The sequence below is a fragment of the Lactuca saligna genome, chromosome 3 (genome assembly GCF_052625555.1).
Source record: "Lactuca saligna cultivar CGN05327 chromosome 3, ASM5262555v1, whole genome shotgun sequence".
NCBI classification, from domain to species: Eukaryota; Viridiplantae; Streptophyta; class Magnoliopsida; order Asterales; family Asteraceae; genus Lactuca; species Lactuca saligna.
Genome location: NC_136419.1, coordinates 188184914 through 188200911, shown reverse-complemented (window position 1 = coordinate 188200911; position 15998 = coordinate 188184914). Strand labels below are relative to the sequence as shown.

General features: G+C 44.6%; 1 pseudogene across 1 annotated transcript; it reads left to right on the top strand.

Annotated features, from left to right (window-relative positions):
* The first annotated feature begins 303 nt into the window (after positions 1-303).
* Positions 304-15527, top strand: LOC145037637 (putative disease resistance RPP13-like protein 1; annotated as a pseudogene). Its single transcript, XR_013678928.1, has 2 exons — positions 304-4140; positions 15239-15527. The product of XR_013678928.1 is annotated as a putative disease resistance RPP13-like protein 1 (transcript).
* Positions 15528-15998: the final 471 nt, after the last annotated feature.

The following is a 15998-nucleotide window of genomic DNA, read 5'->3' as shown; positions in this document are numbered from 1 at the left end:
TAGTTCTAAACCAAAATTTATTTCTTGTTATTCAATGTTAAAACAATTAAGTTCCATAGCTTTTTTCAACATAAATAGTTTATGCGAAAAAAATAAATACAAAATCAATTGTTTTTCCAATTATATTTATTTACTTATTTTTTTATTTTGTTTTACTTTTTCAATTGAAAATGAAAAAGAATACATGAGTAAAAAGACATTTACAAAAAGCCATTTACAAAAAAACGTTTACCAAAACAATAGACGACTTTATCTCTATAAACAAGGGTTTCGAATCGTCCATTTCCATCCACTCATTACACCTTCATCCTATCTTTCATAGTTTCATACATTTCAAGTGCTCCCGGCCTACGTCTTCACCATAGCAATGGCTGGAATCATTTCTGCCTTGTACTCTTTGTTCTGTGACAAGCTGGCCTCCGAAGCCTTCAGGCAGTTTGCTCGTTTCAAGAAAATCGATGACGATGACGTGGAGAAATTAAAGATGTCATTAATCAAGATCAAAGATCTGCTTAATGATGCTTCTCAGAAGAAATACGTCAGGAAGCTGTTAAAGAATGGCTGAATAGTCTCCAACATTTGGCTTACGACATAGACGATCTACTTGACGAATTGTCAACAGAAGCTATGCATCGTGAGTTCACAGAGGAATCCGGAAGCTCAAGCAAGGTAAGAAAGCTGTTACCAAGTGCTAGGATGCATGACAAGTTTGAAAATATCACCATCAAGTTACAAGAACTGTTTGAGGAAAAATATAAGCTTGGTTTAAGTGTGATAGGTGAAAGCCCAAAACATAGAAATAGAAGGTTAGAGACCTCTTTGGTAGATCCATCTAGTATTGTTGGGCGCACAGATGATAAGGAAGCGTTGCTTCTCAAGCTATATGAACCATGTGATAGAAACGTTAGCATCGTGCCCATAGTTGGTATGGGTGGGGTAGGTAAGACCACTCTCGCTAGACTTTTGTATGATGAAATGCAAGGGAAGGATGATTTCGAACTCATGGCGTGGGTCTATGTTTCTGATGAGTTTGATATCTTCAACATAAGCAATATTATTTTTCAATCAATAGGTGGGGGAAACCAAGAATTTAAGGATTTAAATCTGCTGCAAGTAGCTTTAAGAGAGAAGATCTCAAATAAGCGATTTCTGCTTGTTTTAGATGATGTGTGGAGTGAAAGCTATACGGATTGGGAAATCCTAGCAGGGCCATTTCTTGCAGGGGCACCCGGAAGTAAAGTTATCATGACAACCAGGAAGATGTCGTTGTTAACCCAACTTGGTAACAATGAACCTTATCATTTGCCTATTCTATCTGATGAAAGTGCTTTATCCTTATTTTGTCAGCATGCATTGGGAGATAAAAACTTTGATTCACATCCGCTACTTAAACCACATGGTGAAGGTATTGTCAGAAAATGTAATGGGTTGCCGTTGGCTTTGAAAGCACTTGGAAGGTTATTAAGGACAAAAATAGATGAGGAAGACTGGAAAGAAGTGCTGAATAGTGAGATATGGAGTCTAGAAAAGGGAGATGGGATTGTTCCGGCTCTCAAATTAAGCTACCATGATCTCTCTCCATGTTTGAAGCAGTTGTTTGCATACTGCTCCTTGTTCCCCAAGGACTTTGAGTTTGACAAGGAGAAGTTGATTCTGTTGTGGATGGCAGAAGGTTTTTTGCAATCAATGACAAACAAGACAATGGAACGCTTGGGTCTCGAGTATTTTAATGCGTTGTGGTCAAGGTCATTTTTCCAACCTGCACCAAATGACAGATCGTTGTTTGTGATGCATGATCTCATGAGTGACTTGGCCACATCTGTTGCTGGAGAGTTTTTTTCAAGGGTAGACATTGGGACGGAGAAAGAACATAGGAATGAATCATTCGAAAAGTACCGTCATCTGTCATTTGTTTGTGAGGAATACATGGTTTCTGGAAGGTTCGAGCCACTAAAAGGAGCTAAAAGTTTGAGAACATTATTAGCGGTATCTGTTGGGTTGATAGAAAGTTGCCAAAGATTCTACTTATCGAATAAGGTCCTGGAGAACTTACTTCAGGAGTTACCATTGTTAAGGGTCCTAAGTTTGAGTCATCTTGGCATAAGCGAGGTACCCGAATTCATTGGCAGTCTAAAGCACTTGCGGTATCTGAATTTATCTCGAACTGATATCAAACTTTTACCAGAAAATGTCTGCAAGCTTTATAATCTCCAGACATTGATCCTTTTTGGCTGTAGATGTTTAACTAAGTTGCCCAACAGCTTCTTAAAGCTTAAAAATTTGAGGCATTTGGACATTAGGGATACTCCTTGTTTGAAGAAGATGCCCATAGGGATTGGTGAGTTGAAAGGCCTACAAACTCTCTCCAAGATCATTGTTGGAGGTGAAAATGGCTTTGCAATAACCGAGCTTAAAAACTTGCAGAATCTCCATGGGAAAATTTCCATTTGGGGGTTGGGCAATGTACAAAATGAAACGGAGGCACACGGCTCACACTTATCACAAAAGAGGCTTACCAAGTTAGAGTTGGATTGGGGTTATGGGTTATTGCAAAAGAGGCTTAGTATGTTGGAGTTTGCTGTGAGTTTTGGGGATTCTGAGTTGAATGTTTTTCGGAAGGAGACACATGATAAGGAGGTCCTTACTGAGCTGAAGCCTCAAACTGATAGTTTGAAGAAGCTTAAAATTGTGTTATATGCGGGTACAGAGTTTCCAAATTGGGTTGGGGATCCTTCGTTTGTTGGGTTAACTCATGTGTCGATATATGGGTGTGAAGAATGTACATCTTTACCAAGACTTGGGCAGCTACCATCACTTAAGGAGTTGTATATTGGGAAGATGAGTAAGGTGAAAGTTGTAGGTTGGGAGTTGCTTGGAACAGGTGTTGCATTCCCATCCCTTGAAATTCTAACTTTTGATAGTATGCCATCATGGGGGGTATGGTCAACCGATAACAATGGGGTTGTAGATGCAGCAGTGTTTCCATGCCTTAAAGAGCTTATTATTCTATTTTGTCCTAATCTGGTTGAAGTCTCACTTGAAAAACTACCTTTACTCAGAGTTATGACAGTAAAAGGATGTGGTCATGGTGTGTTGACAAGCCTGGTTCATGTCGCTTCATCAGTCACTGAGTTGATATTATATGATATTTCAGGTCTTACTCATGAGGTGTGGGGAGGTGTTATGAAGTATCTTAGGGAAGTTGAAGAAGTAAGAATAGAATGTTGTAGTGAAATAAGATACTTGTGGGAATCTGAAGCAGAGGCAGGTAAGCTTCTTGCGAATTTAAGGAGGTTGGATGTATGGAATTGTTCAAATTTGGTGAGTTTAGGAGAGAAAGAGGAGGATAATTGTGGGAGCAACCTAACATCTCTTAGGTTGTTGTGGGTATCTGATTGTGCCAGCTTACAGCATTGCAGCTGTCCAGATAGTCTTCGGTCATTGTTTATTTTTACCTGTGATTCAATTACATCTGTGTCTTTCCCAACAGGAGGAGGGCAGAAGCTCAAGTCACTTTCTATCCGGGACTGCAAGAAACTTAAATCGATGAATGAATTGAAGTTCTTCATCCATCTAACCTCATTCAAAATAGACGAGTGTCCAAGTCTGGAGTCATTTCCATTTCCTGACCAAGAGTTGCCGAATCTTGCCTCGTTAACACATTTGGAAATAAAAAACTGTACAAGTCTGGATGCTTCCTTTCCTGGTGGGCTTTGGCCTCCAAAACTGGGTTCTCTTACCATAGGAGGGTTGAAGAAGCCCATGTCAGAGTGGGGCCCACAGAGTTTTCCAACCTCACATGGTTACCTACGTCTATATGGCGGACCATATGAAGATGTGACTGATTTTAGTCGGTTGTCCGGTCTTTTTCCTTCATCTCTTACTTCTCTTCGCATAGAAGGATTTGAGAAATTGGAATCAATTTCAACGGGACTCCAACACCTCACCTCCCTCCAACATCTCAGCATTGTCAAGTGCCCAAAGATGATGGATCTACCAGAAAAGTTGCTGCCTTCGCTTTTGAGTTTGGGAATTATTGAATCCCCAAATCTGAAAACAAAGATTAATATAGGAGGCTCGTATTGGCCAGTCGTCTCTCTAATCCCCTGCCTCCGGGGATGACTTTATTTTAATTTGAAGGTGCGTCCTTCTCTATGTATTTTAACTTCTTTTTGTTTCATAATGTGTAAATTAAATAACTGTCAGTCAAACAAAAAATTTAAATATTATCTCCTTAATCCAAGCGTATTTTTCAATAAAAGTTCTATTTGGGACTCAATACTTTTTTGTTAACGTGGATTTAATATGACTAGGGTTGTCAACATGGAAGTGTCACAATGGCCTGCAAAATGATTTAAATTAGTTAACAAGTCAAATACTTTGAAATTAAAAAATCATTCCATTCGGATATCCAAAATAAATGGTGAACTAGGGTTGGTGTGTACACTTGTTGTTGTCTGTTAAAATTACACAACTTCCATTTGGAATGACGATGATAATAATAATATCTTATTGAAGCGGTTTAAATACGTGCAAAACATGAATCTTTTGATCAATTAGATCCACAATTAAATATTAGTAGCACTTTTAAGCACTGATTTTTAAACGGAATTAATACTAATTAAACCCATTAAGGTTTAGTAGATGGAATTCTCATCTAGTAGATCGATTTTGACTCGGCTAAATATTATTGTATATCTGTGAAACTATTGTGAACAGAAATGCTATTTATCTTTCACTTCCATATATTTATTTGTTGCATAGTTTTTCCTTTTATACCATATTTGGTATTTCTTTTTAGCTTACTTCTTTGGAGGGACCATGAGATGTGTTTTATTGTTTATGACTCATTGAGTCATTGTTCAATTCTCTGTTCTTTTGTTATTTGGTAAAATATTTGCTAAATTGTGCTTGTATAATTACTTGACATAATGTATCCATTAGTCATTTCAGAATGAACAACTTCTGTTGATTTCATTTTTACATGTTCTGAATTTGTGAAAATCTTATTTAGATGTAGAGGTGAAATACCACTTGCTATTAGTTACTTGGAATTAGTTACTGAGGCTTGTATGTGAGATGAGAACCATATTTTGACACCTGTCAAGTTGAACAATGATAATGGAAAACTAGTCCAACTATCCTTTTGAGAACTAAATGTAACGACCCGTTTCCGGTATGTTAATTAACTTGATTTTGGACTAAGTTTTCATGAGGGACTCGGCGAGTTCTAGCCTGACTCGCCGAGTCGGGTCGCGCATCTTGTGCACGCGGGAGCCGGCGACTCGGCGAGTCCATATCATGGACTCGGCGAGTCCATCCGTCTGGGTGAAACCCTAAATCCCCGGGTTTGCTCACTATTTAAACCCCATTATAGCCTCCATCTCGTCACTTTCCCCCTGAGAGCACTGTGAGAAACCCTAAACCTTCCATTTGTGAGCTTATATGTGATCTTGTCCCATTTTGTGAAGGGGTGAAGAAGGAGAAGAAGAAGGAAGCAAGGAAACGTGTTCTAGTGCCAAGATCCAAGGTCAAGTGTGAACTTATTGAGGTATTTTCGGAGTTCCCTTCTGGTTTCATGCTTAAACTTCCATTAGAGCTCTTTTAGGGCTATTTGATGCTTGTTCCAAGCTTTATGCTTGCTTGAATGTGTTATTAAGCCGAAATACCTTTAGATCTGAGTGTTGGGGTGTTGTAGAGTCCAGACCCACTGCCTTTTTGGAGTTACATTGCATATTAGCCATGGATCTACCCTTATTGTGCATATTTTAGTCTTATTTCCCTCATTCATGTGGTTGTGCACGTAAAGTTGGAAACTTTACGTGGTAAAACAGCTTAATGGACCTAGATCTATCATTTGCATGTGTTGGATTCAAGAGAAATCGAGTAAAAATATGTTGCATGGCGGCGACTCGGCGAGTCGGAAGAACGACTCGACGAGTCCGGTCGCGAGTCCCGAGTTCCGCAGTTTCATCAATGTCGAGTGGACGAGGTGAGTTAGGGAGTGGACTCAGCGAGTTGAGAGTAGACTCAGTGATGGAGGGACTCGGAGAGTTTGTTCATACAACTCGGTGAGTCCAAGGCAATCTTCTTGGGGATCAAGAACAACTCGTTGAGTCTGTTCATCCGACTCGGCGAGTCGGATGAAGATCATCTGAGTTCTTGGATCCAGAGGGTACTCATCGAGTCGATGCCACACTCGACGAGTATCAGCGTGTAAGAGTTGAGCGGAGAGTCTAGGACTCGGCGAGTTGGGTATCCCGACTCGGCGAGTCAGCCCTGAGTAAGTTGACTTTGACCAAGGGTAAAAGAGTCATTTTACCCTGAGTGTAGTGTTAGTGAATGATCGAGTGTGTTTATGGATTTGTAGCCGAGGAGATTCAGGAGCAGCAGCCGTTAGCTTTCCGAGCCACACACTCATCCGCTAGCTTACGAGGTGAGTTTCCTTCCCGTAGGGGCGGGTTTAAGGCCACAACGCCGGCCCGTCCAGTTAGTAGTAGTTTCCGGACTTCGGTCCGATGTAGTAGTTAGTATGTTTGATGCCTTCGTAGTTCAGACATAATTCATGTGCTATGTGTTATGTGTTTTATGTTCCGGGCTACGGCCCGATGCAGTATGCAGTATGTTGTTATGATATGCTATGCTATGCTCAGCCAGTTCCGGACCCCGGTCCGATGCAGGGGACACGGTCCCAGTCAGTTCCGGACTTCGGTCCGATGCAGTCAGTTCTGGATTTCGGTCCGATGCAGTTAGTTCCGGACTCCGGTCCGATGCAGTTAGTTCCGGACTTTGGTCCGATGCAGGGGACAAGGTCCCAGTCAGTTCCGGACTTCGGTCCGATGCAGTTTCCGGGCCCCGGCCCGATGCAGTGGGCAAGGCCCAGTATGTGTTTATATGTTTTGTATGGTATATGGTAAGTTGGGGGAGCTCACTAAGCTTCGTGCTTACAGTTTCAGTTTTGGTTTCAGGTACTTCCGCAAGCAAAGGGAAGAGCTCTGGGTGACGGCATCGCACACACCACCGCTGCAGCTTAGTCTAGATTTGATTTAGTTATTGTTTTCGATGTAGTATGATGCAGTTTCCGCACAGTACTTTATTATATTTTTGGGACATATCACGCATGGTTTATTTATATGATACTCTGATTATATTTTTGATGGTATTAAAAACAAAAATTTTCGGGTCGTATTTTGGGTCGTTTCAAGTTGGTATCAGAGCCCTGGTTTGAGGGATTCGGATACACTCTCGGGTGTATCTGAACTCAAACTAAGGGGAAATAAAAGATTTTTTTTTTATAAAATGTTTTTACAAAAGAATTTTGAGAAACCTTTAGAAGGAAAAGAATTGTTCTAAGATAGAGGTGTGTGCATGCGGTCAACCGAGCTCAAGTAAGTACTCCCAAATTACCCATACAAGTTATTGTTCAATTTCAGTTTTAGTAGAACAGCATGCTAGAATAGGACTAAGGATGTAGGAGAATGCCTTATGTGCCTGCTTATGTGTTACAGCTTTATGAATATTACATGCTAGAATTGAGTAGACAGCAGTAGGATAGCCTGTTTAGGTTATGCCTAATAGTATGAGCTTAGCATCCTATGCTAGTACAGTTTCTTGTTATAAGAATAGTTTGCGTGAGTCTGTTTCCCTTGTCCGAATGCTGCTTGCTTTGTGCTTAGTGGGGTTCCGAGTAATGGGAGTTAGCCATTAATTGGACACGTCACACCACATGTAATCAGGTTTGAATAATCCCAGAGTGCTGGAACTGGCCCTACTGCGCAGCTCTTGTTTGAGTCCAACCGTTGTAGGGACGGATCTTTTACTTGAAGGATTATCCGATCCTCATCACATGTGATGGTGTTCAGGTGATGGCTAACTGGCAGTGCGAGGAGACCTACAGCAGCTGAGGACCAGTCGTATTGAGCTCGAGTTTTCTCTAGGGCAAGCCTAGGATAAGAGTAGCAGAGAATAGCAGCGGTAGAAGTGACTTGGGGAAGTCAAGGCGGTTCTTGAGGAAAGTACGGGTAGATGTGGAAGGTAGTAGGGGCCCATACTACTGAAAGCAGAGGATCCGTACTCGAATCAAGGAAGGCCAAGATTAGACCAGGAAGCTAGTAGTCGTTTCATGATCCCTTGAAATATTTCAGTGTTCTGATGTTGTTATGATATGTTTCAGAATGGTAGTGTTACGTCCGAGGCCAGCAGCCGGCAGTTCAGATGCCGGAGGGGGATCAGGATCGGGATCCGACCCGGAGGTCGGACAGATGGATGAGCAGACCAGAGAGTTCCTTTCTTCTGAGATTACTCGCATCATACTTGAGCAGACTCCTGTGATCTTCGGTTCGATCAAGGAGGGCATTTTGGAGATGATGGATGAGAGACTGGGTGCTTTCCGTACTGAGATGGCGGCCGTGATGGGGTCACGCACACTCACTTTCAGGGAGTTCAGGGCATGCGGGGCTCCTGACTATCACGGGGCACGGGACCCCATAGCGAGTACCAGGTGGTTGGCGGATGTGGCCAACGCATTCCGCACTAGCAGATGTCCCGAGGGGGACAAGGTTAGATTGGCGTCCTGTCTCCTGAAGGACAGGGCACGTGACTGGTGGGAGGAGGTAGGACATACCATCGGGGATGATGCGGCATTGGATGCCATGACCTGGGCTGATTTCTCTACCAGGTTCAGAGCGGAGTTCGCACCGGTCATTGAGGTGCAACAGTTAGCCAGGGAGTTCCAGGATCTTACCCAGACTACCGAGACAGTGGCGGAGATCACCGCCAAGTTCAGGGAGCGGGCCCTTCTTGTTCCACAGTATGCAGCAGATGAGGAGATGAAGAAGGCCCGTTATCACGAGATGTTGCGGAGCGATATTCGTATGTTTGTGAGCCGGTCCAGTTGCAAAACACTGGACGACATGATTGCTAGAGCCAGAGAGAGGGAGATTGATCTCGAGATGGAGAGGAAGAGGAAACCGGAGGCGGTTGCGGGTACAGGCAGTGTGGGCAAAAAGCCCAAGGTTTCAGATCACAGGTCCAGGGGTCAGCAGAGCCACGGTCGGTGTGGTAAGTGTGGGAGGTTGCACGAGGGGGCGTGCAAGGCAGGGAGTTCCGGTTGCTACAAGTGCGGTCGGACCGGGCATATGAGTAGGGATTGTACGGCCCCTGCCACTACGGTTACAGCATCGGATCTGATTTGCTTTCAGTGCAATAAGAGGGGACACAAAAGGTCCCAGTGTCCCAGTTTAGCTGCAGCAGGGAAGGTGCATGCACCCGCCCCTGCCACTCTGAGGATCACGGATGGCCGGCAGGGCCGAGCTGATGCGCCAGTGGCGAAGAGCAGGGCATTTCAGATGACAGCGGAGGAGGCGCGAGCGACTCCTGATGTGGTGACGGGTATGTGTATTTCTTTCATCTTTTAATTATTAATATATCGATTGAATATTATTTGATGGTACGTTTTATTTAGGGTCGTTCTCGGTGAACGGCATCCCTGCTTTGGTATTGTTTGACTCGGGGGCCACCCGATCATTTGTATCGCTTGCGCTAAGCAAGAGATTTAGCATAGCTCCAGGGGAGCTGGATTGTCCATTAGAGGTTGAGATAGCAGATGATAGGACCGTGAGGGTCGACAGAGTATGCAGAGGATGTTCCCTTCAGATATTTGAGGAGCAGTTTCCAGTGGATTTGGTTCCGATTCCCCTGCGCGGGAATAAAGTCATTGTGGGCATGGATTGGTTGAGCCCCAATGGAGCGGTGATTGATTGTGAGCTTCAGCTAGTGAGGGTTCGCACTCCCAGTGGGGGAGAGATAGTGATTCAGGGCGAGAGGCCCCAGCGAGGATTGACCTTCTGCTCTGCCGCTAGGGCGAGGCGCTACGTTCAGCAGGGTTGCGTCGGTTATGTAGCCTATGTCTTGGATGCCCGGGATAAGGGCAAGACGACGATCGATGATGTTCCTATTGTTCGAGATTACCCGGACGTGTTTCCTGAGGATTTGCCGGGGATACCTCCTGAGAGGCAGGTTGAGTTCAGGATTGACCTGGTTCCTGGTGCGGCTCCGATAGCCAAAGCACCATATCGACTTGCTCCCCCTGAGATGCAGGAGTTGTCTACACAGCTTCAGGAGCTGTTAGACAAGGGTTTCATTCGGCCGAGCAGTTCGCCTTGGGGAGCGCCGATCTTATTTGTGAGGAAGAAAGACGGGTCGCATCGGATGTGTATTGATTACCGGGAGTTGAACAAGGTAACGGTAAAGAACCGTTACCCACTTCCGAGGATAGATGACTTGTTTGATCAGCTCCAGGGAGCGTCTTGGTTCTTCAAGATCGACCTACGCTCCGGTTACCACCAGATGAGGGTCAGGGATGAGGATGTACAGAAGACTGCTTTCAGGACCCGGTATGGTCATTATGAGTTTGTGGTGATGCCATTTGGGCTCACCAATGCCCCAGCCGCGTTCATGGATCTCATGAACCGCGTGTGCAGACCGATGCTAGATCGGTCAGTGATAGTGTTCATTGATGACATCTTGGTGTATTCCAAGACGCAGGGGCAGCACGAGGAGCACCTGCGGGAGGTGTTGGAGACTTTGAGGAGGGAGAGACTTTTCGCCAAGTTCTCCAAGTGCGAGTTCTGGTTGCGCGAGGTGCAGTTTCTTGGGCATCTCGTTAATCAGAAGGGTATTTTGGTTGACCCGGCCAAGATTGAGGCCGTGATGCAGTGGGAGGTCCCGAGGTCTCCATCTGAGATTCGGAGCTTCCTAGGATTAGCAGGGTATTATCGGAGATTTATTCAGGATTTCTCCAAGATAGCAGTGCCGCTCACCCGACTAACCAAGAAGTCGGTAGTTTTTCGTTGGGGGCCTGAGCAGCAGGCGGCGTTCGAGACTCTCAGGCAGAGATTGTGCGAGGCTCCGATCCTTACCTTGCTAGAGGGTGTTGAGGATTTCGTGGTCTATTATGATGCTTCGATCACAGGTATGGGAGCAGTGTTGATGCAGCGAGGCCATGTGGTGGCTTATGCCTCGAGACAGTTGAAGCCTCACGAGGCTAATTATCCTACCCACGACTTGGAGCTGGGGGCAGTTGTATTTGCCCTCAAGATTTGGAGGCATTATCTGTATGGGGTCCGCTGTACTATCTACACGGACCACAAGAGTTTACGATACCTTATGGATCAGCCGAGTTTGAACATGAGACAGAGGAGATGGTTGGACGTGCTGAAGGACTATGACTATGAGATCCTGTATCATCCAGGGAAGGCCAACGTGGTGGCCGATGCCCTGAGCCGTAAGGCGTCGGCGGCCCCTATCAGGGATTTGTGTATGAGGATGACGGTGATCACTCCTTTGTTGGAGCGGATCAAGGAGGCTCAGTTGGAGGGTCTCAAGGAGGAGAGGCAGAAGTGCGAGAGGATAGTGGGCCGAGTAGCTTCGTTCGACTACGACAGTCGGGGTTTGATGACGCTTCATGGTAGGGTGTGGGTACCGTACTGGGGTGGGGTACGGCAGGTATTGATGGACGAGGCTCATAAGTCTCGATTTTCTATCCATCCAGGGGCGACGAAGATGTATCGAGATCTTCGACCTGATTATTGGTGGCCCTGCATGAAGCGGGACGTCGCTTGGTTCGTTGAGAGGTGCTTGACCTGCCGGAAGGTCAAGGCGGAGCACCAGAGACCTCAAGGCAAGATGCAGCCGTTGGATATTCCCGTGTGGAAATGGGAGGATATCACCATGGATTTTATCACCAAACTTCCCAGGACCGCACGTGGAGTAGATTCGATATGGGTAGTGGTGGATCGGTTGACGAAGAGTGCCCATTTTATCCCAATCCAGGAGAGTATATCGGCTGAGAGGTTAGCCGATATCTATGTGCGAGAGATTGTGGCACGTCATGGAGTGCCGGTATCGGTAGTGTCGGACCGAGATGTTCGCTTCACGTCCAGATTCTGGAAGCGGTTTCACGACGAGATGGATACTCGTCTCCATTTCAGCACCGCTTTTCACCCTCAGACTGACGGGCAGAGCGAGAGGACGATTCAGACTCTCGAGGACATGCTTAGGGCATGCGTTCTAGATTTTGGGGGCTGTTGGGATACGTACCTTCCCTTAGCGGAATTCTCGTATAACAACAGCTATCATGCGAGCATTGATCGACCTCCTTTTGAGATGTTATACGGCAGAAAGTGCAGGACCCCGATTTGTTGGGGCGAGGTCGGTCAGCGGGTCATGGGGAGCACCGAGGTGGTGCTCAAGATGACGGAAATGATCCAGCAGGTCCGTAGTAGACTGCAGACTGCGCAGAGTCGGCAGAAGAGCTACGCCGACAGGAGGCGTTCAGACTTGGAGTTCCAGGTGGGAGACATGGTCCTTCTGAAAGTCTCACCTTGGAAAGGTGTCATCAGGTTCCGGAAGAGGGGCAAATTGGGCCCCAGATTTATTGGTCCTTTCAGGGTTTTGGCCCGGGTGGGTCGGGTTGCTTACCGGTTAGATCTTCCTGAGGAGCTCAGTTTGATACACAACACCTTCCACGTGTCGCAGTTGAGGAAGTGTTTAGTGGACGAGACAGCGGTCGTTCCCTTGGAGGATATCCAGGTTGATAGCGGCCTGAATTATATCGAGAAGCCGATAGCAATTCTGGAACGGAAGACCAAGGCCTTGAGGAACAAGGTGATCCAGCTGGTAAGGGTGCAGTGGCAGCACCGAAAGGGGTCTGAATGGACATGGGAGGCTGAAGAAGAAATGAGAACGCACTACCCGGAGTTATTCGCAGATCCAGCTGTAGCAGACTTCGAGGACGAAGTCTGAGACAAGTGGGGGAGAATTGTAACGACCAGTTTCCGGTATGTTAATTAACTTGATTTTGGACTAAGTTTTCAAGAGGGACTCGGCGAGTTCTAGCCTGACTCGCCGAGTCGGGTCGCGCATCTTGTGCACGCGGGAGCCGGCGACTCGGCGAGTCCATATCATGGACTCGGCGAGTCCGTCCGTCTGGGTGAAACCCTAAATCCCCGGGTTTGCTCACTATTTAAACCCCATTATAGCCTCCATCTCGTCACTTTCCCCCTGAGAGCACTGTGAGAAACCCTAAACCTTCCATTTGTGAGCTTATATGTGATCTTGTCCCATTTTGTGAAGGGGTGAAGAAGGAGAAGAAGAAGGAAGCAAGGAAACGTGTTCTAGTGCCAAGATCCAAGGTCAAGTGTGAACTTATTGAGGTATTTTCGGAGTTCCCTTCTGGTTTCATGCTTAAACTTCCATTAGAGCTCTTTTAGGGCTATTTGATGCTTGTTCCAAGCTTTATGCTTGCTTGAATGTGTTATTAAGCCGAAATACCTTTAGATCTGAGTGTTGGGGTGTTGTAGAGTCCAGACCCACTGCCTTTTTGGAGTTACATTGCATATTAGCCATGGATCTACCCTTATTGTGAATATTTTAGTCTTATTTCCCTCATTCATGTGGTTGTGCACGTAAAGTTGGAAACTTTACGTGGTAAAACAGCTTAATGGACCTAGATCTATCATTTGCATGTGTTGGATTCAAGAGAAATCGAGTAAAAATATGTTGCATGGCGGCGACTCGGCGAGTCGGAAGAACGACTCGACGAGTCCGGTCGCGAGTCCCGAGTTCCGCAGTTTCATCAGTGTCGAGTGGACGAGGTGAGTTAGGGAGTCTAGGACTCGGCGAGTTGGGTATCCCGACTCGGCGAGTCAGCCCTGAGTAAGTTGACTTTGACCAAGGGTAAAAGAGTCATTTTACCCTGAGTGTAGTGTTAGTGAATGATCGAGTGTGTTTATGGATTTGTAGCCGAGGAGATTCAGGAGCAGCAGCCGTTAGCTTTCCGAGCCACACACTCATCCGCTAGCTTACGAGGTGAGTTTCCTTCCCGTAGGGGCGGGTTTAAGGCCACAACGCCGGCCCGTCCAGTTAGTAGTAGTTTCCGGACTTCGGTCCGATGTAGTAGTTAGTATGTTTGATGCCTTCGTGGTTCAGACATAATTCATGTGCTATGTGTTATGTGTTTTATGTTCCGGGCTACGGCCCGATGCAGTATGCAGTATGTTGTTATGATATGCTATGCTATGCTCAGCCAGTTCCGGACCCCGGTCCGATGCAGGGGACACGGTCCCAGTCAGTTCCGGACTTCGGTCCGATGCAGTCAGTTTCGGATTTCGGTCCGATGCAGTTAGTTCCGGACTCCGGTCCGATGCAGTTAGTTCCGGACTTTGGTCCGATGCAGGGGAGAAGGTCCCAGTCAGTTCCGGACTTCGGTCCGATGCAGTTTCCGGGCCCCGGCCCGATGCAGTGGGCAAGGCCCAGTATGTGTTTATATGTTTTGTATGGTATGTGGTAAGTTGGGGGAGCTCACTAAGCTTCGTGCTTACAGTTTCAGTTTTGGTTTCAGGTACTTCCGCAAGCAAAGGGAAGAGCTCTGGGTGACGGCATCGCACACACCACCGCTGCAGCTTAGTCTGGATTTGATTTAGTTATTGTTTTCGATGTAGTATGATGCAGTTTCCGCACAGTACTTTATTATATTTTTGGGACATATCACGCATGGTTTATTTATATGATACTCTGATTATATTTTTGATGGTATTAAAAACAAAAATTTTCGGATCGTATTTTGGGTCGTTTCACTAAATCTCAATTAGGTACAAAATTGCTCACTGATTTCAGTTGCTCATGTAGTTGCTTAATCTTTTCACATTATATATTGACATTCATGTTCCTTGTTTGAATGTCTTTAATTTGTTTTTTTTTTTTTGTAAATGTATCTTTGCAAAGGCTTTCTGTAAGTATGAAATTTTGAGTAGTTTCCATAACTCTATGACACTAGGAGCAATCGATTGATGAAGGGGTGCATTAATACAATAATGAAAGTAATTATTCATTTCAGCCAATTTTGAAATTTGTGGGAGTTATCATAATTGTCCATGGTTTTCAAAATAGTTGCAATTTGATGCTCCGACCATATATTTTTCACCATTCTGTTTGTTGTGGCTGAATAATATTTGTAGTGATAGAGTCTTTAATCACTGCTTCAATTATTAGACTTCACAATACAAATTAGAAACAGTTACAATTGCAGGAAAACAAATACATGAATCTCATCTTCACTTTACTGATTACAACTGGATCTAACATAGGAATGGTATCTTGATTACACTATATTGAGTTACAACTTATTTTATACAATACTATATAACTGACATGAACTGTTTCTAAATTCTAATAACAGAAAAACAGCAGAAGAGACAAGGGAAAAACTGTTGTTTGTGATGATTAAGGTTACAAAAGCGAGATCTGTGTTGGTGATGAAACAGTTGCTTCAGCAGGATTGTGAAGAAAGGCGAATCTGGTTTCTGTTTTTTTTCTTTGGAATATGAAGATATTTAAGAATGAGAAGAGAGGGCCAAATAGCACTACTGAAGAAGCATGTACAGTCGATCAATGTATTTTAAGTTCAGTTATTCATAGATCAGCATGTAAAAACTTGTTTCATGTTATCTAACTCCTGTTGAGTGTTATTTGCATGATTTTTTTTTCCCTATCCTCTTCATTATAGATTTTTGTTACAATTTCAAATCTCAGCATAGAAATGTGAGTGCAAAATTGGCATTATTCATTTTACCTTCACAAGTGATGCATTGATTTGTGCATATGCTTCTTCGCAAGTATATCCAGCCATTTGTAGTGCAGGTTTAGTGTAGGTTTAGTGTGGATGCATGGTTCTTATTTCTCTTTATCTGACTCTTGTTTTAACTTTTATGTTATAAATTTCATAAAATTACAAACTCTCATTGTGGTTGTCAAAAGTCTGTGGTTTTGGTCCAAAAAAGTACCACACCCCGAAACTGATGACGGAAACGTTCCGGGGCAGAGGATGTTATGTAAAATATCACAATCAATGTACATAGTAAGCATAGTAACACAACCATTACATTACATAGGAATATTTACATTTGTTTGAAAGTAAAAAAAATACATGTTTTATATAT